Source organism: Schistocerca gregaria, chromosome 2 (assembly GCF_023897955.1).
Source record: "Schistocerca gregaria isolate iqSchGreg1 chromosome 2, iqSchGreg1.2, whole genome shotgun sequence".
NCBI classification, from domain to species: domain Eukaryota; kingdom Metazoa; phylum Arthropoda; class Insecta; order Orthoptera; family Acrididae; genus Schistocerca; species Schistocerca gregaria.
Window position 1 is genome coordinate 308,853,510 of NC_064921.1, and position 25,470 is coordinate 308,878,979.

At 39.4% G+C, this 25,470-nt stretch overlaps 1 protein-coding gene across 1 annotated transcript in view; it reads left to right on the forward strand.

Moving 5' to 3' along the window:
* The first annotated feature begins 19,390 nt into the window (after nucleotides 1-19,390).
* Nucleotides 19,391-25,470, forward strand: part of LOC126336166 (proteasome subunit beta type-4-like) — a 68,812-nt gene continuing 62,732 nt past the window's right edge. The window contains exon 1 of the mRNA XM_049999660.1: nucleotides 19,391-19,475. The gene's annotated coding sequence lies outside the window, so the exon portion shown is untranslated. The remainder of the gene's footprint in view (nucleotides 19,476-25,470) is intronic.

Here is a 25,470-nt window from a genome sequence, read left to right on the forward strand (position 1 = left end):
TCTACCCCTGGCCACATGAACTGCTGAGATATTAGCTTGAATGTTGATCAGACTCCAGGGTGATAATGATTAAGCAAGGCATCGAACACCAGCCTGTGAAGTCCACCAAGGACAAAAGGGCATGATCTGCCACGTGATATCTCACAATACAACTTTGTATTCTTGCCAGGCATGTCAAGTAGCTGTAACTTAAATGCCGTAGTGTCATCATGCACATGATGCGCAGCTTGGGATCTTCTTGTTGTCTCTTGGCAAGCACTATCAGGCTCACAGGCCATGAGACAATGGACACACTAGAGAGACTGTCCACAACCACATACATGGCGAATGTCCGCACTAAACTGCTAATAAATTTCAACTGGCTGTACTGCCACAGGGAGCAAGTGTTTCTCTTTTTCTTGAAATGTTAAGTTTAAGGCCTCATGGTTGGTGTATCTCACAAACTCTCTCACCTCCAGTTGCTTGACATACAGCTAAAAGTTCCCAATCACATGTGCTCCAACTTTGCTCAGAAGGTGATGTTCTATGTTGTTGTTGTGGTCTTCTGTCCAAAGACTGGTTTGATGCAGCTCTCCATGCTACTCTATCCTGTGAAAGCTGCTTCACCTCCAAGTAACTACTGCAACCTACATCATACTGAATCTGCTTAGTGTATTCACCTCTTGGTCTCCCTCTATGATTTTTACCGTCCAGGCTGCCCTCCAATACTAAATTGGTGATCCTTTGATGCCTGAGAACATGTCCTACCAACCGATCCCTTCTTCTGGTCAAGTTGTGCCACAAATTTCTCTTCTCCACAGTTCTATTCAGTACCTCCTCAATAGTTACATGAGCTAACCATCTGATCTTCAGCAATCTTCTGTAGCACGACGTTTGAAAAGCTTTTATTCTCTTCTTGTCTAAACTATTTACTGTCCATGTTTCACTTCCATACATGGCTACACTCTATACAAATACTTTCACAAAAGACTTCCTGACACTTGAACCTATACTCGATGTTAACAAATTGGAATAACATTGGACATAGGCTACAACCCTATCTCACTCCCTTCCAACCACTGCTTCCCTTTCATGCCCCTCAACTCTCTTAACTGCCATCTGTACGAACTGTAAATAGCCTTTCACTCCCTGTACTTTACCCCTGCCTCCTTCAGAATTTGAAAGAGAGTATTCCAGTCAACATTGTCAAAAGTTTTCTCTAAGTCTACAAATGCTAGAAATGTAGGTTTGCCTTTCCTTAATCTATCTTCTAAGATGAGTTGTAGAGTCAGTATTGCCTCATGTGTTCCAACATTTCTACAGAATGCAAAGTGATCATCCCCAAGGTCGGCTTCTACCAATTTTTCCATTTGTGTGCAAAGAATTCGTGTTAGTATTTTGCAGCCATGACTTATTACACTAATAGTTCAGTAATTTTCACACCCGTCAACATCTGCTTTCTTTGGGATTGGAATTATTATATTCTTCTTGAAATCTGAGAGTATTTCGCCTGTCTCTTGGATCTTGTTCACCAGGTAGTAGAGCTTTGCCAGGGCTGGCTCTCCCAAGGCTATAAGTAGCCTACTCCTGGGGCTTGTTTTGACTTAGGTCTTTCAGTGCTTTGTCAAACTCTTCACACAGTATCGTATGTCCCATTTCATCTTCATCTACCACCTCTTCCACTTCCATAATATTGCCCTCAAGTACATTGCCCTTGTATAGACCCTCTATATACTCCTTCCACCTTTCTGCCTTCCCCTCTTTGCTTGGAACTGATTTTCTGTCTGAGCTCTTGATATTCATACAACTGGTTCTCTTTTCTCCAAAGGTCTCTTTAATTTTCCTGTAGGCAGTATCTATCTTACCCCCTAGTGATATATGCGTCTACATCCTTACATTTGTCCTCTAGCCATCCATGCTTAGCCATTTCGCACTTCCTGTTGATCTCATTTTTGAGACATTTGTATTCTTTTTTGCCTGCTTCATTTACTGCATTTTTATATTTTATCCTTTCATCAGTTAAATTCAATATATCCTCTGTTACTCAAGGACTTCTACTAGGCCTCGTCTTTTTACCTAATTGATCCTCTGCTGCCTTCACTGTTTCATCTCTCAAAGTAACCCATTCTTCTTCTACTGTATTTCTTTCCCCCATTCTTGGTCAACCGTTCCCTAATGCTCTCTCAGAAAATCTCTACAACCCTCTGGTTCTTTCAGTTTATCCAGGCCCCATCTCTTTAAATTCCCACCTTTTTGCAGTTTCTTCAGTTTTAATCCACAGTTCATGACCAATAGATTGTGGTAAGAGTCCACATCTGCCCCTGGAAATGTCTTACAGTTTAAAACCTGGTTCCTAAGTCTCTGTCTTGCCATTATAAAATCTGTCTTAAGCCTTCCAGTGTCTCCAGGCCTCTTCCACGTATACAACTTTCTTTCATGATTCTTAAACGAGGTGATGGCTATGATGAAGTTATGCGGCTTTCTCTTTCATTCCTTACCCCCATTACATATTGACCTGCTACTTTTCCTTCTCTTCCTTTTCCTACTATCAAATTCCAGTCTGTAAGGACTATTAAATTTTTGTCTCCCTTCTCTGTCTAAATAATTCTTTTATCTCATCATACATTTCTTCAATCTCTTTGTCATCTGTGGAGCTAGTTGGCATATAAACTTGTACTACTGTGTTAGGTGTTGCCTTCTTGTGAATCTTGGTTACAATAATGCATTCACTATGCTGTTCGTAATAGCTTACCCATGCTCCAATTCTTTTTATACATTATTAAGCCTACTCCTGTATTACCCCTATTTGATTTTGTAGTTATAACTCTGTAGTTACCTGACCAGAGGTCTTGTTCCTCCTGCTACCGAACTTCACTAATTCCCGCTATATCTCACTTTAACCTATCCATTTCCCTTTTTAAATTTTCTAACCTACCTGTCCAATTAAGGGATCTGACATTCTGTGCTTCGACCTGCAGAATGCCAGTTTTCTTTCTCCTGATAACAGTGTCTTTCTGAGTAGTCCCTGCCCAGAGATCCAAATGGGGGACTATTTTACCTCCAGAATATTTTACCCAAGACGACGCCATCATCATTTAACCATACAGTAAAGTTGCAGACCCTCAGAAAAATTACAGCTGTAGTTTCCCCTTGCTTTCAGCTGTTTGCAGTACCAGCACAGCAAGGCTGTTTTGGTTGATGTTACAAGGCCAGGTCTGTCAGTCACCCAGACTGTTGACCTTGCAGCTGCTGAAAAGACTGCTGCACCTTTTCAGGAATCACACTTTCGCCTGGCCTCTCAACAGCTAAGCCTCCATTGTAGTTGCACCTACATTACGGCTATCCATATCGCTGAGGCACGCAAGCCTACCCAACAATGTCAAGGTCAATGTGTGCGGGGGGGGGGGGGGGGGGGGGGATAGCTTGTACAAAAAATAAGCCAGGTGCTGTGGTCCGTTGTCCACCCACTGCTGGAGGACTGCACCAGTGGCTAACTAACTGGTGTCTACCACAAGCTTCGAGCTCGGGGTGTGCCAGCAATGCTGCTTGGGCCTGGCTCTTTTTGATCACTTCAAAAGCCAAATTCATATCCTCAAATCCACCACACAAGAGAACTGCTCTTAACCTTGTTACCAGCTAGTGCTGTGTTCAATGGGTTGACAGCTTAGGTAGCTACAATATGGCTTTAATCCTCTCAGTGAGTGGGATGAGCCTACCGAAGATATTCAGTGACCCAGGAATCCAACTTCAGATTGTCCAAACACACATTTTACCTTGTTCAACACCACACCATACTTCTGGAAATGCTCAAAACTTCTCTCAACTACCTGCAATGTTGATTCTTGGTCTATGAATACACTAACATGTCATCCAAACAGGCAAGAATAAAAGGTCACCCAGCACAAGGCAGAGTCAATGAATGGCTGCCAGATTTGTGCAGCATTACGTAGGCTGACAGTCATTAAGTTGCTCTCATACAACCCAAATGGCATAATAATCACCAACTTTGGATTGTCCTGTGTTGCCATGAGAATCTGGGTATACAATTTCACACTTAACAAAAAATACAGTGGTTCTGTGCAGTGAATGGCTATAATCTCTTAATAGTGACACTGCATATTGATCACGTACCATTCACAAGTTGATTCGCCACACGGATGCCAGGCTCCTCCCTTTTTGGTTACTAAATGCAGCGCAGAGGCCCATGGGCTGCTGGATGGTTGGATGATGCCTTCTTGTGACATCAAGTTGGATTTCACTTCAGCAATGGTGAAGCGTCCTGAAGCTAATCTTCTCAGCTGTCAAGACAGAGGGGTTTTTGTGTGGTGGACTTTATCATACAAAACTTGCTGCAGCATGCCTGGAGGGCTCATTGTAATATAGATCACCAGGCTGGCTTTTGCTATGTCTGTCAGGAGCTGGTAGTGAGGTAGGAAATTATTACCTATAACTAGGTCCCAAATTCAGCTCTTCACACTGTGTGCCATACACTGCAGTTGCTGAACTATTTGTGGTGGATAAGCTAAATGCAGTGGGTGGTTTACAATGGCACAGTGATACTCTGGGCATGATACTAATGTTGGACACTGTGTCTGTTAAATACTTCCAGCCTGATACCCTGTCAGTAATGAACAGGCACTGGGACATAATGTGGACAGTCAGTGGCACCTACGATTGACTGCCATTTGCAACTGGATAGGTGCAAGGGATAGTGCACTTTTTAACTTCCTCTCTGGATTTCCTGTGGTACCAGCAGATTGGCTGACCAGTCTCTGATTTGGACTGAGTCAAGTAACAGCTCCTAGATTGCTTGCAGCTAGACCTCTGTAGCGACTACCACATCCTTGTGACATCAATGTGCCGATCTATGTGCTTGGTGCATCAACTTTGGCAGACAGATCATTGTAATTTGTGCAGCAGACAGGAAGGGTCATGGATGTGCCACTACCAGACATTACACAGCACTAATCTGTTGATTCAGAGCGATGGCTTCATGGATGTGGTCAGCCCACTGTGCAATAGCATCCAGACACCTCTACTTGTGACACAATGCTTTACCTGTGGTGGCAGACAGATGCTCCATAAAGTGTTCAGGAGATTGTCAGGCGGTGCCACCTTGCTGCAGAGTTGACACAGGCACTGGGACAGTTTTCTGTCACCCATGTCTTCCTGAGTCAGCATTTGTCTGATACAGTATACCTCTACATATAAGCTCGATGTTTGATCTTTCAAGGATGGTCTCTGCTCATGGGGATGTGATTATATCCTAAACTTTGGATGTGTAACATTGATCAAGCTGAGTGTCAAAGAAAATTTAGTCAAATCCACTGTAATTCCAGCATAGCAAAAGCTGGCCTAGACCTCGGCATATCAGAGAACCGTATTATGTGGCCACAACTGTGGGAGGCAAACAGCCAGGTGATATTGCCGGTGTTCCATCTTGTAATCAGTATTATTGCTGGGCCAGTCTTCTCAGGGCCGGGTCCACCACTGATAGGAATGTTAGATCATGCAGTGCCACCTGTACTTAATAAGTGCTTGATCAAACACTGAGAACAGGCTTCAACAGTTTTATCAAAATAACAGAATGGAAAGAATCAGTTGCTATAGGTGACTTGTCAATAAACAGTTATCAGAGAACAGAATAAACATAAAGTAAATGAGTTACAATTCCAAAGAGTAAGTAATAAACATCAACGCAGCACTCCAAGGAGCAGACCCAAAGTTATCATTGATGTTCAAACAATTTTATTGTGTTAATAGCCATTTGAAATGAAATACATGGAAATGATTTGCATATGGCTGTTACAGCTATGAAAGACTGTATAGAAAAGCTAACATATGTGACTGTAATGATCATAAACATTTGTATTTACTGTCAGGTTTGTGTGTTAACATGCTGCAGGAATTTTAAGAATGAAGAAATTAAAGATGTGAGCTGCTTGGGAAGAAGATTTCATACCAGTCATCAACTACACCTTAACTACTTAGGAAAACAGTTTTTGGCAATGAAAATAATCTCTGCTCTAGTATTACTAAAAACTACAAGCACTCACAAAGCAGGAAGTAAGCAGTTGCTAATTACAAAGTGTTTGACAAAGAAAAGAATAAGCAGGACAAAACACTGACAAATGCAAGTTTAATGTGTACTGAACCTATTGTTACAAATGGCAATAGCCAGTTAAAGTTAACACCATCAAAATGATGCTTTCTGACGGAGAGCCAACAATCAAGGAAGGACAGTACACAAGATCTACCAACCACTTGTCAAGTAATTTCTACAAAATCATCAGCAACAGCAGCACTGAGCAACCTAACATCAAAAAGCTCCACAGAAAAAACCACAGCAGCAGCACCAGAAAGTATCCAGGCAACGAGCCTGAGACCTAGAAGATACATAGGAAAATCAGCAACAGAAATCAACAGCAGCAAGCACCCAGAGAATGCAACTCATACCAAGAGGAGCCACAATACACAATGAGGGTTCTTCATGGTATTGTGGCATAATGAGGAAATGTCTATCCTATATGTAAGTAATGTGGCCCAGCTTAATAATGAGTAGTGTTATATCTTTACAAAGAGTCTCCCTTCTCTGCAAACAATACACCCTTAAGTATGTTGAAAGAAATAACAATATCCAGCTCAGTGGAACCATGTACTAACAGGTATAAAGTACTTATTGTGAAATAGTTCAATAACACAACATTAGAAATATGACACTAGAATTAGAACAATACTGCAGAAGTAAGAAACTGGATATAATTTTTACATCACAACACTGGATAACTGAATCTGAAATAGACTTTTCTGTTTCTAAAGGCTATGTTGATGCTAGCAACATTTATCGAAGATGGTCCGAAATTGACAAAAGTTGAAGTAAGCTTATTCTCTTCCAAATTAGGTAGTGAGGTCAGCTGCCCAATGCTGACAGACCAGAATATGATAGATGTAAGTCTTTATGGGGCTTCAGACAGAACTGTATAAATATTCTTCACAAATTTTGAACCTGTGAAAAAATCAAGGAAAAAAGAGAACATAATTACATGCGGTGACATCAATATAGAAATTTCAGTCTCTGACAAGCAAGCATCAAGATCTTCTTCTCAGTATCCTAAAGGCATTAAATTTATTCTGCACAGGAAAAAGTTATCCTCATAAAGATGTCTACTTAGATAATATTATTGTTAACTTCTCTAGTGAAATTTTTATTGTTAGCCATGCAGATGGATGTTCTTCCAACCATAAACCATCCTCCTTATGCTCTACACTGAATTTTCATGTCACATCAGTGATACTATCCTCGAAGCAGATGTAGTGACTACAATGAATGGTCAGAAAGATGAGTTGGTGAACCTTCCTGCTGATATACTAAGTTATGTAAAATAGGGTTTTTGTATACAAAACACAGATTGGAGAAAGTAATGTTGAAGTTGTATTTGATAAATTCTTTAGCAAATATATTTCTGTGTGGTACACTTGTTCACCTCTAAGAAAGAATAATGTAAAATGGAGGCCTAAAAGGAAGTTATGAAACAGTTACGATAAAGAACTTGAAAGCATCAGTAAAAAAAATGTTCTGCCGGTGTATATAAAAACTACCATAAGCGCAACATTGCACAACAACAGGACATATTTTATTTATTTTTTTCATAAAACTAAGCTTCTTCATGCAAAAAAGTTAGCCTATCAAAAATATATCAAAACTGCTCCAAACAAGTGCAATGTGGCATGGCAGATTATCACACAAGAACACTCCTACCCATACACAACAGATGTCACTTGAAGCAGACCAATTGAATGACTTCTTTGTGTCTTCTGGAAGCAGAATGAACTGGACCACCATGTCTGCAAGTGAACTACTTTACAAGAAGCTGCCCGTGAAACAATCTTTTCATGGAAAACTATCACTTCCACTGTTGTCATGATATAGATAAAAAACTTCTAACTCTAATAAAGCTATTGATAATTACTGGATAGCCAACTACAGTGTTAAGAAAGCAGTTCATTTTATTTGTGAACCTTTATCATTCATACTTAACAAATATTTACAAACTGGAATTGCCCCTGAATTACTTAAAAATTCAAAATTTATACCAGTTTTTATAAAAGGAGGAAAAGATCTGCCCACTCCCAATAGTTCCCAAAATATTTGAAACTCTTATATACAATCAACTAAGTGATTCCAGAATGAGATTTTCACTCTGCAGCGGAGTGTGCGTTGATACGAAACTTCCTGGCAGATTAAAACTGTGTGCCCGACCGAGACTCGAACTCGGGACCTTTGCCTTTCGCGGGCAAGTGCTCTACCAACTGAGCTACCGAAGCACGACTCACGCCCGGTACTCACAGCTTTACTTCTGCCAGTATCTCGTCTCCTACCTTCCAAACTTTACAGAAGCTCTTCTGCGAACCTTGCAGAACTAGCACTCCTGAAAGAAAGGATATAGCGGAGACATGGCTTAGCCACAGCCTGGGGGATGTTTCCAGAATGAGATTTTCACTCTGCAGCGGAGTGTGCGCTGATACGAAACTTCCTGGCAGATTAAAACTGTGTGCCCGACCGAGACTCGAACTCGGGACCTTTGCAAAGGTCCCGAGTTCGAGTCTCGGTCGGGCACACAGTGTTAATCTGCCAGGAAGTTTCAACTAAGTGATTATTTTGAATAAAATAACTTCCTTTTGAAGAATCAGTGCAGTTACAAGTGAAGAAAAAATACAACTCAGCAGCTCTTCACATGATAATCACTGCTCTTGAATGTAAGGATACAGCTTCATTTGTTTAATTTGCCCTCAGTAGAGTCTTTGATTGTATACCTTATGACATACTGCTTGAGTAGCTTGAATTTTATGGGGTACATAACACATCAATAAAAGCAAAGTAAAACAATTATGTCTCTGTTGAGACATGGATACTGCAAGTGTCAGTTATTGGACCATTCTTTTTCATAACTGCAATCAATGATTCACCACATCACATTCCTCATTCTGACATATGCTACATGTCTGATACAACAACAGTTAGCACCAATCAACACTCTTCAGGATTACAACAAATGTCACTGGACTCACTAGATACAGCAGCGAAATTGGTTCTCTTCTTACAAACTTCTGTGTAGTCCAGACAATATCCATAATCTTCTCTTAGAAAAATAGGATAGTTAAACTTTTAAGATCTCAAACTGTTTCCAGGTTGAAATATATTAAAAACAAAGATTCCAAGACTTACCAAGCGGGAAAGCGCCGGCAGACAGGCACATGAACAAAACACACAAACACACACACAGAATTGCTAGCTTTCGCAACCGATGGTTGCTTCTTCAGGAAGGAGAGGGAAAGACGAAAGGATGTGGGTTTTAAGGGAGAGGGTAAGGAGTCATTCCAATCCCGGGAGCGGAAAGACTTCCCTTGGGGGAAAAAAAGGACAGATGTACACTTGCACACACACACACACATATCCATCCGCACATACACAGAGAGAAAACACATCAGCCATATTTGCAAAAGAATATCAATGGCAACATACCTATTGTTGAAATCAAGATATCTAGTTACCGATGAATATCTAAGACTGGCATATTTTGGACTATTCTAGTCTCACATTTCTTAAGGAGTGCTGGCATGGGGAACACTCTTCATATATGTCTCACTGCTATACATTAAAGTGCATGCAAAAGAATTTTAAATGAGAGGAGCTATCCACCAGCATAACACTAGGGGGAAAAAAAGGACATTACAAAGCACAGACTGCTTAAAGCAACACACTTATACAGAGTCAGCTCCCCAAAACTCCCTAATAAATTATCACCCTCAGAGTGGTCCATATCTTTAGCATTACTTCAAATAAAATTGTATAACTGGTTGGGTGATAATCCATTTTATAAAATAACATAGTTTTTTGATGCACAGATTGTGGAAATATGTTAAATTTAAAAACATATAACGAAATATCTGAAATTATGAAAATAATTACATATTTGAGTAATTAAGTATATCTTCAATGATGTACAAGAATGATGCTTATTCCTCCACTGTATAGAAGGTAAACGGTGAATAAAAATGAATATAGATGTGCACTGACATGTGTGTTACTAGCTTTGAAATTACAGCCTAACATGTATGTATGCATGTAGATACACAATAAAAGTGCACACAGTAAGCAAATGAATTAGGCACAACCACTAGTAGCATCAGCATCCCTTCCCAAGCTAATGGTGCTTTATGACATGGACATCACAAGACATCAAAAGCACTGGGGAGTCAGCATGATTTATGACTGCTCAATTGCTACACAGAACTTATGGAGACAGGATTGAGCTGGATTCAAGGCAAAACATATTGCAATATGGCATTCCAAACATGCTCAGTAACTTTTTGATTAGATTATCTGAGATGCTACATACAGACCCTCATTTCAATGGGGTATTCTTCAAAATTCTGGAGTGATGGTGTGTTGCATTATCTTCCTGAAGGCAAATATGTCTTATGGGATGCAGTAGGCAAGCCGACTGTTGTTCATTATTAGAAATAGGAGTCTGTACTGTTTGGTAGTGGGAGAGAAATCAAAAAATATTAGAGAACCCCTTTCAATCCATTTAAAGATTCCCCTGATGAGAATACTAGAATAGATTACTTCCATGAACTGACTTAATGGTTTTTTGTTTGTAAGCGGGTGTATTGTGTTACATGGTGTTTTTACCTCCTATTATTTGTGTATACTAACTTGTAGCAGAGTTAATCAGTTAATGTGATCTTTTTCCAAGGTTAGAGTGTTGAATGATAATGGTTCTGTGTGCAAGTTCCTAGATGGTATGACTTCTCACTGAATTTTGTGATCCAGCATTGAACTGGAGAGTGATTTGCTGTACTCTGGGTCATTTATTCAAAGTTCTGGGAGAATGACTGCTTAAAAGCCTCTGCCCACACTGTACTTAGTCTATACTCCAAACTTTTCTTTGCTGTCCATATGGGACCAGCATTCTGTAGCATATTCCTAGATCCTCACTCAGTAATGGTGTGGTTCTCTTCCACAGTTCAAACATCCTGTGGCCATTTACACTGCCCACTTTTATATAAGGCCAATATCCCTTATGGGGGAGAAATCATCTGATGACATGACATAAGAAGAAATTGTAGTTGATATGGGAGAGAATAGGGATCCAGTATTAGAATCAGAATTTAAAAGATCTTTAGACCAGCTGAGATTATATAAGGCAGAAGGAGTAGGTAGCATTCCACTGGAATTTCTAAAATTAGTCTGGGAAGTGGCACCTAAACAGCTACTCAAGCTGGTGTGTAATTTATGAGACATGCCATCAGACTCTTAGAAAAACATCATCCATTCAATTCTGAAGACAGCAAAAGCAAACAAGTGTGAGGGAATATCGAATAGTTGTAGGTAAACAACTAGAATTCTCTCAAATACAGATTTATTCACACTTAGCTTATACACAGATACAAGTCCTGAGGCTAACTGCCGTTAGCATCCAACATCCTGCCCCAAAGCCATCTCCTCAAAGATAGCACACTTACGCACTGAACGAATATCGATATTTATGGCGTTCTATGCCACAAGTGTGAGAACTATCATACAATCAGCTTAATAGTCCATGTATCTAAGCTGGTGACAAGAACAGTATACAGAAGAATAGAAAAGAAAACTGAGGAACTGTTAGTTGATGATCAGTTTGGTTCTACGAATGGAAACCACCAGAGAGAAAGTGTGGCATTTCACTTGATAATGGAAGAATGAGTGGAGTAAAATCAAGATAGCCCCATAGGATTTGTTGAACTGGAAAAGTGTTTGACTACATAAAATGGTCGAAGATGATCAAAATTCTGTGAAGAACAGGAGTAAGGAAAGAGGAAATGCAAGTAATATACAATATGTACAACATCAAAGAGGTAAAATTAAGAATGGAAGACCAAGTATGAAGTGCTCAGATTAAAAAGGCAGTAAGACAGAAATACAGTCTTTCAGCCCTGCTGTTCACTCTACACATCAAAGAACCAGTGTCAGAAATAAAAGAAAGTTTCAAGAGTGGGACTGAAACGCACTTCAGGAAAACTGGAACAGAAGAGAATCAAAGCATTTGAGATGTGTTGCTAGAGAAGAATACTGAAAATTAGGTGAACTGATAAGTTAAGGAATGAGGAAGTTCTCTGCAAAATTGGTGAAGAAAGAAACATTTGTGCTACACTGACAGAAAGAAGAAAGAGGATGATAGGACATGTATTAAGGAATGAAGGAATAAATACCACGGTACAAGAAGAATCTGTAGAGGAAGACAAGGAATCCAACAAATAATTGAGGATGCAGGATGCAAGTGCTATTCTGAGATGAAGAGTTGGTATAGGAGAGCAATTTGTAACAGGCTGCATCAAACCAAACAGAAGACTGGCAAAAAACCTTGATAGACTTGAAAGCTGACAGCATTTTCCCAATATTCTATCAATAAAATGAAGTGTGCCAGCTACTTTGCCCATTACTGAGCCATTGCGCCCATTTTATATCTTCAGCCATTATCACAGCCATGTAGTGTATACATATGAGATGGCTGCTTAAATTTGTGGCCTACTGATGATAACCTTAACCAATGTTCTCTGGGTTTTGAATATGAGTATAGTTCCAAGCTGTACTAACAGTGACAATCTATTGAAGGAGCATTGTTGTCACCAAAACAGTCGTTTTCATACAACATTTCTTTTCCAAAGCTAAGTTTCCTCTTTGCAGCACAATCTCCTTTCTCGCATTTCTCTTCATGTCTCTGAAGAAGTTGTTTTAAGTAGGCACTGTTGGTGAGCAAATTAAGTGTTGTTTTTTTTTTTCCTTTCGAATTAATTTCCAAATGAGCTGGAAGGAATGGGGATGATGTCTGCCACTGCCATTTGAATGGGAGTCACATCCACTTCCAAGGCTTCAACATCTTTGTTTGTTTCTTTGTCTTTGGTTTCACAAAGAGAGGTGGTCAACTCAGCATACACTTCAGATGTCTTTGGAGATTCACAACTGGAATATCTGTAGTTGCTGCTGGAGCAAAGAGGTGTCCTGGAAATGTGTCATGATTACGAGGTCAGAGAGCAGTGTGTTGGAAGACACTAACAGTTTTAGCAAGGGTTGCTGCTTTCCCATAGGTTTTAGTAAATAGAGGATACATTTGATACTGGGAGACTGTTCTTTCTGGATTACATTTTAGCCACTTTACCTCTCAATCAAAATAAGTTCTTAGTGGGCCAACAAATGAGATATCTAGTGGCTGGAGCCTATGGACGTAGTGTGCAGGAAAACAAAACATAGTGCTACCATGCTCCTTATCAAAATAGACACTTCAACATTCTTATGACATGTATGTCTATCTAGCAAGGAGGAGTGCATTATTGTCTAGAGAAAACTGCATAAAAGAAAAAAATGCTCAATCCACTGCAAAAAAGTCTCCTGTCATCCAGCCTGTTTCCTGGACAACTCCATTGGTTCCTAATGAAGCCATGTCAGTTAACTCCTTTTTTCCAGTTTTTTTCTGGGGTAAATCAGCATTGGTGGTATGAACACCTCTTTCTGCAATTGTTATTGCACCTACTTGCTTTTTTCTCTCTGTGCAAATATTCGTACTTTCAAAGGTTTCTGGACACTACACAGACCAGATTCATGAACATTATAAGTGTTACTTGCTGAAATACCTTCACTGTCTATTACGTCTTCAAAAATTGAAAAGAATTTTCGGACAACTGGTTTGTTACAACCTGCTGCCCTAGCTGCTGATGTTGCCTCAGGTTTACGTAGGTTAATGTCTAAATTTTGCTTTAAGAAGCCAGCAACCCAGTCCCACAGATCCATCTTCTTTTCCTTGTTGAATCTAGGCACAAATCAATGTTTCTCAGCTATTTGGAGTGCAAGTTGTCTCTCCTCCTTAACAGTCATACCAAACATGCACAACCCCAATATTTTTCAGGTGTTGTACTAATACATGCTCCAATTCAGTGTTGAAAGTTGGTTGGAATCTACGCAATCCTTTGTCAATGTCATTGAAGACTTTGTTCATATTCCTAGTTTATCTTCTGAACATAGCCTGGGAACTCTGAATGCTTTCGATGTTTGCAGCCATCCAATCTTGCCTCTGGTAACAGCGTCTATAACCTGCTGCTCTCTGCAGTGTATCCCAAGACTGTCTTGATGATTTCCTTACTTTATTGCCTGCCGTCTGAAAGGGGAAATTCATATACTTATATTTGGCCTATGTAAATTCACTGTATTTGTGTATCACTGAACATTTATCAACTCATGTTCAATGTTTTGTTTAATTTATTTTATTCTAGAGTGACCTACTGTTATTTTAGTTAAATTTAAACAGAAATGTAAAATAAATAGCTTAATTAATATCAAAGATCACACAGAATAGAACTACAATCCACATTGGGGTAAAATGACATACTGTGTCACTTCATCCTGACACATAGTAATTCACTGCAGCCTGAAACACCTTTTTGATTCATTTAAGAAATGTTCCACTATTGCGTGCTCTAGCAGAACCTCCTGTCTCTCAAAAAATAGCTAAAAGTATGCTCTACAAGATAACTTATGCTTTTCTCAAATGTGTAATTACCTACAAAACTAATCATGGAATATATGTGAATAAAAGTAAAAAGCTGGATGTTTACCATCAAGCTTTTCATTCACAGCACCAAGACAGAAGCTGGCAGCTCATCGCTATATACGTAGGAGCAGGGTAGCATATCGACTTTTCTATACAGCTTAGTGCAGGTGGTGCCACTCATCTGGTTTCATCCATAGACTTGCTATTCCACTTTATCTTGGTATGTCATTATAACCTGACTTCCCTGATTTGGGAAAAAATTACCACAGCACGCTATGCCCTATATCAAGCACACTGTGTAATAGCTCATGTCTAATACTTTGCACACATACTCTCTATCATCAGATATGGAAAATGTGTTCAAAGTGTAAAAAAAGGCCATCAAAATAATGAGCAAGATTTGCCACAGTACCCACTGCATCAAGCTATTTAAAAAAAATTATATTTTGACAGTTCTAAATGAATACATCTTTGAAACTACAATTTTTGTACAGAAAGTCATTGAGTAATATAGAGCTAACATCTCCACACATGATCAACAAACCAGATACATGATTTTTTGTACCTGACTACAAAAAATTAAAATTAAGAACAAACTACTTTGTTTTACCTAGGAGTTGTGGTATATAGTAAACTGTCAAATGAGATCAAAGACATACAATAACATTTAAATTTAAAACACGTATTGACGTACTCGTACGTCCACTAAAAAATAATTTTTACTCGTTAAGAAGTTCATGCAATACAAATAATTACAAACAAATAATGAGGTTGCTCAACAGCAAAATAGTCACACAGGATTGAGTATGCAACAAGCAACGAAATAGGCCTACACATCTTGTTTATAAATTATTCCATGTAATTTAAAGTCCATAGTTTATTGCCAGAGGAGTCTTATAATTCATTTCACTTGTTTGAATAATGTTTCTTTCTGATCCCTAAATCCTGACTTATGTAATTCAATGATAAATAGAATATATATGTCTGTTTAATGAATTTCTTATATACCGTTTTAATTTTTTCCCCCATTACTCTTAATTTAGCCCTGTTATAAGTAGGCCTATTGCACATGTGCATGTATTGCAATGACATCCATACAAAGGAATTTGTCTGTCGATGGATGATTAAATAAATAATTACGAATTTATGTGTTTTCAGATACCTACAGTGCACAACCTACACTTCAGCATGATTTATTTGCACCTTTGTGTGTTTTTCCAACAACCATTGCAGGTTGCCTATCTGACAGCGTCCAGGGCCAACAAAATGTGATTTTCAGCATTTCAGGTAATTATTGCCTGAATTTAAAACACTGTCATAATCTACTCATTAAGTAGTATAATCTTACATTAAAGGGTTAACACAAGAAGTAAAGTATTGAAGTTAGAAACTGTGTAGGACTACGTCTTGAAGTATTGTAACTCATGCTGTGCAAATCATACAGGCTATATCCATCCAGTATTTGAGAAAGAGCTTTTAAGCGACTTCCAACAAACTTGACACATAATTTCAAACCTTTTCATAACTTCTCAGTTATGAAAAACACTTATCGCAACAAGCGCACTCATTGTGCATGTCTGGGGACCTCGTTCAGCATGCTGAAGAGGCTATTCCAGCAGCCATTGAGGAAACATTAAGCAAACAACTGAAGACTGTGGCGCACGTTGGAACAAATCATGCCTATCGTCTGTGCTGTGAGGTCATACTTGGGTCATTCCAGTGACTGGCAAATAAAGTTAAGACGTCTTGCACATGAAGTTTTATTGAAGCTTGCAATTTGTAACATTGTCCCCAGAAATGATCATGGCCCTTTGGTTCTGACTCGAGTGGGACTGAACCATGAAGATTTCAAAAGGTCTGTGACAAGCTGGGCTGCGACTTCTTAGGCTGTGTCATAGCGTTGAGAACTGTAGACTCCCCCCTAAATAGGCCAGGTGTGCACTAGACAGGTTTTTCGGATTTGAAGACCCTCCACCCAGTCTAAATAACAATAGCTGTAGGAAATGCAGGGGTATCAGTGTAAGATCGAAAGAAATGCCTTCCACAGATGAGAGTATTAAAATCCTAATGGTAACCAGCCGAATAATTTGCAACAAAGTGCCAAAGTTGGAAGTGCTCATGAAAATCAGTGAAGCTCACAAAATACTAGGTACAGATAGCTAGTTGAAACGTGAAATAGATAGCAGTGAGATTTATGGGGAAAATTTAAGTGTGTATTGAAAGGATAGGCAAATGGGAAATGGTGGTGGCATATTTGTCACAACAGACAAGAAAGTCAGACCCACTGAGGTAGAAGCTGAAGTTCCATGTGGGTTTGTTCGGGCAAGACTATCAGGGGTGGGCATAAAAGGATAATTGGACCCTTCGATCGTCCACTAGACTCATCTCTTGATGTATCCAAAACTTCTACAGAAGGTCCCCAATCATACTGTAATCAGTGGTGGAGGCTTTAATCATCCAACAATGAACTGGGAAAATTACGGCACTGTTAGTGATAGCTGTGATAAGCCATCCTGTGAAACTTTAATAAATGCCTTTACTGAAAACAACCTAGAACAGATAGTTAGGAACCCCATTCATAAGGGAAACATATTGGATCTAATGGAAACAAATAGACCTGACCTCTTTGAGGGTGTCCATTTGAAACAGATATCAGTGAAAATCAAATAGTTTTGGCAAAACTGATTACCAAAGAACAAATGACAACTAAAATGAGCACAAAGATACGTATAGTCAGTAAACTAGATAAAAAATCAGTAGCATCATATCTCGATGAGGAACTTGAAACTTCCAGCACAGGGCAGGTGCATGTAGATGAACTCTGGCTCAAGTGAAAAACAATAGTTGACTATGAACTGGATAGATATGTACCCATTAGAAGATTTCACAATGGGAGGGAAGCTCAACAGTATACAGTCGCTGCAAACAAACTTCTAAAGGAACACAAATTACTGCATAATAGGTATAAAACAAAGCATAGGGCTGTTAAGAAGGCAATGACTACTGCAGCTGAATACTGTCATATGATCTTTCACGGAACCCAAAGAAATTCTGGTTATATGTAAAGACTGTTAGTGGCATCAAAGTTAGTGTCCAGCCCCTAGTGAGTGAAGCAGGAACTGAAATAGAGGGTAGCAAAGCAAAAGGTGAACAGCTTAATTTTGTTTTCAAATGTTCCTTTGCAAAAGAAAACCCAGGAGAATTGATTTCTGAAAAGCATTTGCCTCAGTACCACACCTACACTTAGTGATAAAAGTATAATCATATGGGGTATCACCACACCTACACTTATTGACAAAAGTATGATAGTATGCGGTATCAAGTAAAATTTGTGACTGGATTGAGGAGTTTTGGTAGGAAAAAGGCAACATGTTATCTTGGACTTTGGGTGTGGCCCAGGGAAGTGTGTTGGGGCCCATGCTGTTCATGTTGTGTATAAATGACCTTCCAGACAATATTATAGTAAAATCGGGCTTTTTTCAGATGAGGCAGTTATCTATAATGAAGTACTATCTGAAAGAAGCTACATAAATGTTCAGTCAGATCTTGATAAGATTTCAAAGTGCTGCAGAGATTGGCAACTTGCTTTGGATGTTTAGAAATGTAAAATTCCTCACTTCACAAAATGAAAAAACGTAGTATGCGATGACCATAATATCAGTGAGTCACTGTTGGAATCGGCCAACTCATACAAACGCCTGGGTGTAATGCTTGATATGGATATAAAGTAGAATGATCACATTGTGTCAGTCATGGGTAAATCATATGGTAAGACTTCAGTTTACTGGTGAAGTGCAGTCAATCTACAAAGGAGACTGCTTACAAATCACCGGTTCTAGAAGATTGCTCAAGTTTTGTGGAATCCATATCACATACAACTAAAGGGGATATTGAACATTTACAGAAAAGGGCAGCACGAATGGTCGTAGGTTTGTTTAATCCGCATGAAAGTGCCTCAGAGGCACTGAAGTCTATTAACAAAGTTTTAAGAATCGACTTTAAAATGATTACTTTAGGAATATGCTACAACCCGCAATGTATCGCTCACATAGGGATCGTGAAGATAGGATCAGAATAATTACTGCACAAAAAGAGGCATTCAAATATTCAGTCTACTTGCGTTCCATACGTGAATGGTGCAGGAAGAAACCCCAAATAACTGGTGCAATGGGACGTACACTATGCGATGCACCTCACAGTGGTTTGCAGAGTGCATATGTAAATGTTTATCGCGGAATGAAAGGAAAAGATTTTCGTTGTTTACTAAGTAACACTTCAGCATCAGGCACGACTAATTATTATTTATTTACCACTAACTCTACTGCCAACACACTTTGTAGATACGGTAGTATCCACATAAACCGCTGAAAGTACCTACTCACAGGAGATATGACGTCATAAAATTTGAGATGCGTCTTAAATGCTCAACGTCAATATTTAGCACACTAATTACTTGCAAAATAATTAGCCGTTTGATGCTGTTTTATGCATATAAGTCCATTCTTTACAGAATTAGTGGTGAGGCTACTTGTGGTAACATAATACGCCATGAAATTGTATTGCAGTGCTTATCGCAAGCACTTATTTTTTCCGTTGTACCAAACAACAGTCAGAATAAGTAACTGAGAGATAAAGCAAATGAAAAACATTACTTAACGGAATTATTTTATGTGGACGACATTCTTCAATTTGCCTACTAGTGCTCACGCACATTGAAAATTCTCAGTTTGAGGATGACACAGGTGTTGTTTCTCTTTTGCTTTCAGTTTGTATCATCGCTGGATGCTGTTGTCACTTGTCCGTGTGTTGAAGATGCGTGGTCATTATTGCGAGTGGTATTGCTGCGGTGCATCAGTGTTCAGTGAGGGACTTGACTTACGGAGACAAAGCATCTGCTCGAGAACTAAGGTAAATAGTTATGGTTTTTCAGTTATTAGATTAGCGCGTTTAGATTGACATTAGACTTCTGCAACATTGTAGCTTTGTATTTAGTAACGATATGAAAGATTCGTGGATAGTCACACAGAACCGTAGGAATTTTTGTTTCTTGAATATGGTGAGTTTTCCCCGCAGTGCGCTTTGTTTTGAGAAACATATTTAGGCACAACCATTCGAGAAAAATGTGCTTGCTGAGAACTATTTTTAACGTCATCGTTGGGCGATCGTAGCACCGTATCTTTGTTAACACATATGCTTCAGAAAGTTGACAAACACTATTTCATTCATGAATCATGAGAAATATTTAATGATGCAATTATATGGAAAATCAAGTGTACCTTCTGTTGTTACTGACTATACAGTACGTCAATTAATTCCATGACAACCTCGAAATAAAATACAAAATTATGTTAAAGAATACTAAGGTACCGTATTAGTTTCCACCGCACGTCCCTCCCCTTGCCTCAACCGATCGTGGATGCTCTGAACATCTTGTTAAAAACTTCGAGCGGAATTACGTTTAAATCGCTGTCAAGTTCCGTTGAATCTATTCAACATTTTAAAAACTACCCCTTTATAGTTCGCACAAGAGCTGGTACCAAAAGCATTCGAATACGGTGAATGGCGGTGGTTAGGAGTAGCAGTAGAGGGTTCGACACTGTTACCTCTCTTCAGACCAAAAAACTAGCGCATCTGCGGGCGAACACTATAAAGAATAAGCGCGCACCATCGCAGATCTCGCTTACTCTAAATCCCGAAATACTGTTGCCAACCGCTATAAAAAAAAGGAAAACGAATCAGTCCCGAAATTTATTGAATCAATTGTATAGCTAGAATAAGCCATATTGCCCCTATAGTGAAGTTCACTGACTAAATTTTAATGATAGTCTGAACGGATGTTAGACATCTGTTAGCAGTTAGTAAGCAACCAGGCTAGTTTAAAGCGGACCCTAGAAGGTTAATCATATTGCACAGTTTTCCTATATTGAGAACATAAAAATCTTTAGAATTATGTTGACTGCCTGTGTCACAGTCATGTTAGACTGTGGTCTGTGTGCAGTAGTAACAATGTCCTTGACAGTCCCTGCATGCTAAGTAGACCGAGGAGGAAATGAGTTCAAAACGCGACGAAAGAACATTACTAAGTACGTCGAAATGTGTAAATCATTGTGCAATGTCAGGACAGATGAGTAAAAAAACAGTTGTTAAGAATGATGAATCGCATAATTTCTTGCTCAGATAGTATGGGAACGGCCATAAAGGAAGATATGTTAAAAACTTGACTAATACGTTATTTAGCCAAATATAATCCTTTGTGCGCATGTGTTATGACATGACACGATTCCAGAGCTATGTCTCAGATAATGGAAGGTGTTATTGCACTAGCAATTTTCATGTCTTCGAAAGAACTACCAGTACCAAGATAAACACATTTTGGAACTGTCTCATTTTATTGTTTTGGTTTTTTATGGTGGGGATATAGGCGTACGCAGAAATTTAACAGAGAGGAGGGGGCAAATGCCATAGGAGTGCCAATGTATGGAAAGAACCGTTTTCAGTAGTGAATTTTCTGTTGGACCATCAACGCGAAATGCTGTAATTTTTTCTTTCTTGTGTTCTTTCTGTCTCAGTCTCTCAACAAGCTTCCGTGAGTGATCCTTGACGCTCCTTGAGCCAATTTTTGTCCGACTTTTTTTTCTACTTGTGAAGAAATAGAGCAGTTATCAAAGCAGCAGCATCTTTAGCGTCTAACATTCCGAACCATAGTGTTATGGCACAATATTATTAATAATGTTATTGGTACGTATAAGGAGTGTGTCAATAATATCGCACAGTATTATTGTGCAATATTATTTACCGTCTGTGGGCCGCTATAAACAAAATAGACATGTCAGTTAACCTTTAATGAGTGTGATTCAGCATGCATAAATTTTAGAATGAGGTTCTCTGAATGCCTGGAGCACCGGAAAGTAGAAACGTGTGAACTTTAGAAAACTACCACAAAAACACCAGTAAGCTGTAATAATAATTCTCAGACGTCTAGTGCCTACCTAGAACAACACAACAAACGATCGGCTACAGTAATTTTAAGCGTTGGATGCGCTACCCTTCTCACTTGAATTAATTATATTTTGAGGTTATTATTTAAGACTAAAATTTTTGATAAAGATTTTGCCTACTTATTGTTTACAATAAAGCTGCGAGTTCAGTTTTTAGATTCCGAATTATATCCCGCTTATTATTTTTTATTCTCAGGATGTCACAAACTCATTTCTTGGACTAAACTTTCAATTTTGCGCATGTCCGCCCCCAGTAACCTACTGGAGCTGGCACGGTAGCTCAGTGTGTTCGGGCAGAGAGTTAGCTACCGTCTGTAATAAAAGAAACTGAGTGAACAGATCAACGAACAACCTGAATGGGTGTCATGAGATGTCCGCCCCGAACATATACAACGAACAAAATGAGAAAAAAAAATGGTCAGTGCGATAGAATGTCAATCCTATGAGCCCGAGTTCGATGCCCGGCTGGGTTGGAGACTTTCTCCACTCAGGGTCTGGGTGTTGTGTTGTCCTAATCATCATCATTTCATCCCCATCGTCGCGCAAGTCGTCGAAGTGGCGTAAAATTGAAAAACTTGCACCCGGCGAACGGTCTACCCGACGGGAGGCCCTAGTTACACGACATTTACATTTTATTTCTCATATTACATATTTCGTGTTTGAGAACGTCGGTCGATTTGACGGTACCAATCAAACTTATGTGAATTTAACCGATTGTTATTCGAAGTCTGTATGTTCAAGCGAAGAGATGGTTACATTCTGACCGCGCACGTTGTGGCATCCTGATTTGAAAAGATCGAAGTCGGTCGTCGGTGGAACTCACCAATATCGGAGCCAATGTGACCAGTTCTACACAGGAATTATCACAATCATAGTAGCAGCCACTGGGGGCGCGAAGCTGAGGGACAAGTGCAAGATTTATATACAGTGTGCATCAAAATTAATAGCAAAAGACTGACACGGTTGGTAATGTACAAGGAAAAAAGGAAGCCGTCAAGTGTCACTTGCGTTGAAAAAAGTTCTTGAACTTTCACTGTAGGCAACAGCATCTTTTCCGGATACATCTACATCATACTCCGCAAGCCACCTAATGGTGTGTGGTGGAGGGTACTTTTGGCACCACTATATTGTACAAACTAGTTTCAAACTGTTGCAGATGTGGCGCCTATTGCGGAAAATATATAAATTAGATAGGATTTGTTAGGATGCTGTTACGTAAAATTCAATAACTTTGATTTGTAGAGATACCTCGTCATGTGATTTCAAGTGGTTTATGACATAGGGCCTACAGCTCTATTTGGAATATTTAGCAATTTCCAGAGTGGTCGTTAGTTCGGGGCCTAATAGCACAGATTAAATTGCTGCAAGTGAATGAGTGGCTTTGAGATATGATATCCACCCATTTAAGCTGGGCAGACTAACATAGCAGGTCCCAACAGATCTGGAGTGGAGCAATAGGGTACCATTTGAAAATTCGTGGAAGGGGCTTTAGTTCTAGAATTTACCTCACTTTTAAAGAAAATATCCTGAAACTCGCCACCCTCTGTAGCTGAATGGAACCGGCATGGTAGCTCACCGTGCTGGGTAAGAGAACTGGGGAACCTCAGTAATAAAAAAAACTGTCTCATCGATTGAATTTGAAGGTGTTATGCGACATGTACACAAAACGACAGATGGAAATATGACGAAGAAAAAAAAATCAGCATTGATAGCTGCCATGTGTAGTACCTGGCTTCGATTTCCATCACTGCCAAGGATTTTTCTTTGGTGGAAGAACGGGTACTGGGTGCCAGCAGTCTCGTGATGCCGACTGAGGGGCTACTTCATTGAGAAATGTCGGCTGCAAGGGCTGGAAAGTCAGGTTAGGTTAGTGTTGTTTAACGTCCCGTCGACAACGAGGTCATTAGAGAGCGCAAGCTCGAGTTAGGGAAGGATGGGGAAGGAAATTGGCCGTGCCCTATCAAAGGAACCATCCCAGCATTTGCCTGAAACGATTTAGGGAAATCACTGAAAACCTAAATCAGGATGGCCGGAGACGTGGAAAGTCGGGAAAACGGCCTGGAGAGCGGTTTGCTGACTATATACCCCACCATAGCCGCCCTCCCCCACATACCGTGTGCACATAACGCCACCTGAATCTGCTTAGTGTAGTCATCTCTTGGTCTCCCTCTACGATTTTTAACCTCCACGCTGCCCTCCAATACGGAATTGGTGATCCCTTGATGCCTCAGAACATGTCCTACCAACCGATCCCTTCTTCTGGTCAAGTTGTGCCACAAACTTCTCTTCTCCCCAATTCGATTCAATACTTCCTCATTAGTTATATGAACTACCTATCTAATCTTCAGCATTCTTCTGTAGAACCACATTTCGAAAGCTTCTATTCTCTTCTTGTCCAAACTATTTATCGTCCATGATTCACTTGACATTTAAATCTATACTCGATGTTAACAAATTTCTCTTCTTCAGAAACGCTTTCCTTGCCATTGCCAGTCTACATTTTATATCCTCTCTACTTCGACCTTCATCAGTTATTTTGCTCCCAAATAGCAAAACTCCTTTACTACTTTAAGTGTCTCATTTCCTAATCTAATACCCTCAACATCACCTGACTTAATTCGACTACATTCCATTACCCTAGTTTTGCTTTTGTTGATGTTCATGTTATATCCTCCTTTCAAGGCACTATCCATACCGTTCAGCTGCTCTTCCAAGTCCTTCGCTGTCTCTGACAGAATTACAATGTCATCGGCGAACCTCAAACTTTTTATTTCTTCTTAATGGACTTTAATACCTACTCCGAATTTTTCTTTTGTTTCCTTCACTGCTTGCTCAATATACAGATTGAATAACATGGGGGAGAGACTACAGCCCTGTCTCACTCCCTTCCCAACCACAGCTTCCCTTTCATGCCCCTCGACTCTTAATTTGGTATTTACAGATAATCATGTTGTAACAGCATGCGTTCTCAGAAATGAGTTTACAAAGGTACATGTATCACATTAGGAACAACCGAAATAAAATCTTCAAACGTACCTACGTTCTGTAGTTTAATTTATAAAACGTACCTGTTACCAACTGATCGTCTAAAATTGTGAGCCATATGTTTGTCACTATTACAGTGCCATCTATCACAAAGCGAAAGAAGCGGTCCAACTAAAACATTCATATTTCTTTATGTACTACAAGAAAATGTAATAAAAATGGGCCTTCCTATTAAAAAACACACAGTTGATATCTGTTTCACCTATGGCAGCACCATCTAGCTGGCCAACCATAGCTCCATCTGGTTTCCCCCTTCAAGCTAGACAAGTTTTGTTCTTTGTAGTTTTTTCGTTTGACGCTTATTTTGTGGGATATTTGGTCTGGTCACGATCAATGGACCACCCTGTATAACATAGGTACAGATACTTACGTGAGATAATTACCGTATCTTGTGAACTTAGTGGGGGAGGATGGTATTACACACTCACTTGTATTCATCTGTCATGTTCCGTTGTAGGCACCTGTTCATCATGAAGAAAAATCATCAGGAGTGGAGAACGAGTCGAAGTCTAACAATGAGAAACAGCATTGATAAATTAACTCTCATTGAACTGCCACAAGCCAGTTTGTGCTCACTGGGACTAAATTTATCACAGTGACATTAGCAGGAAAATTTCATATTAGTAGGAAAATTGCTTCTTTGAAAAGAAATTAAAAAAGCAATTTATTGAATATGTGTGCAACGACATAGGTTATATGGGAAAGAAATTATTTAGCTCATTCTGCACATCCAAACTGCATTGTTGCTTGAGAGAACATGGTGCAGGATAAATTAATACGCATAAGAGAACGTGATACAGGGAAAATTAAAGTTTTGCCAACCAACCGCATTGCTTCATAAATACCGCAGGTATATGTGT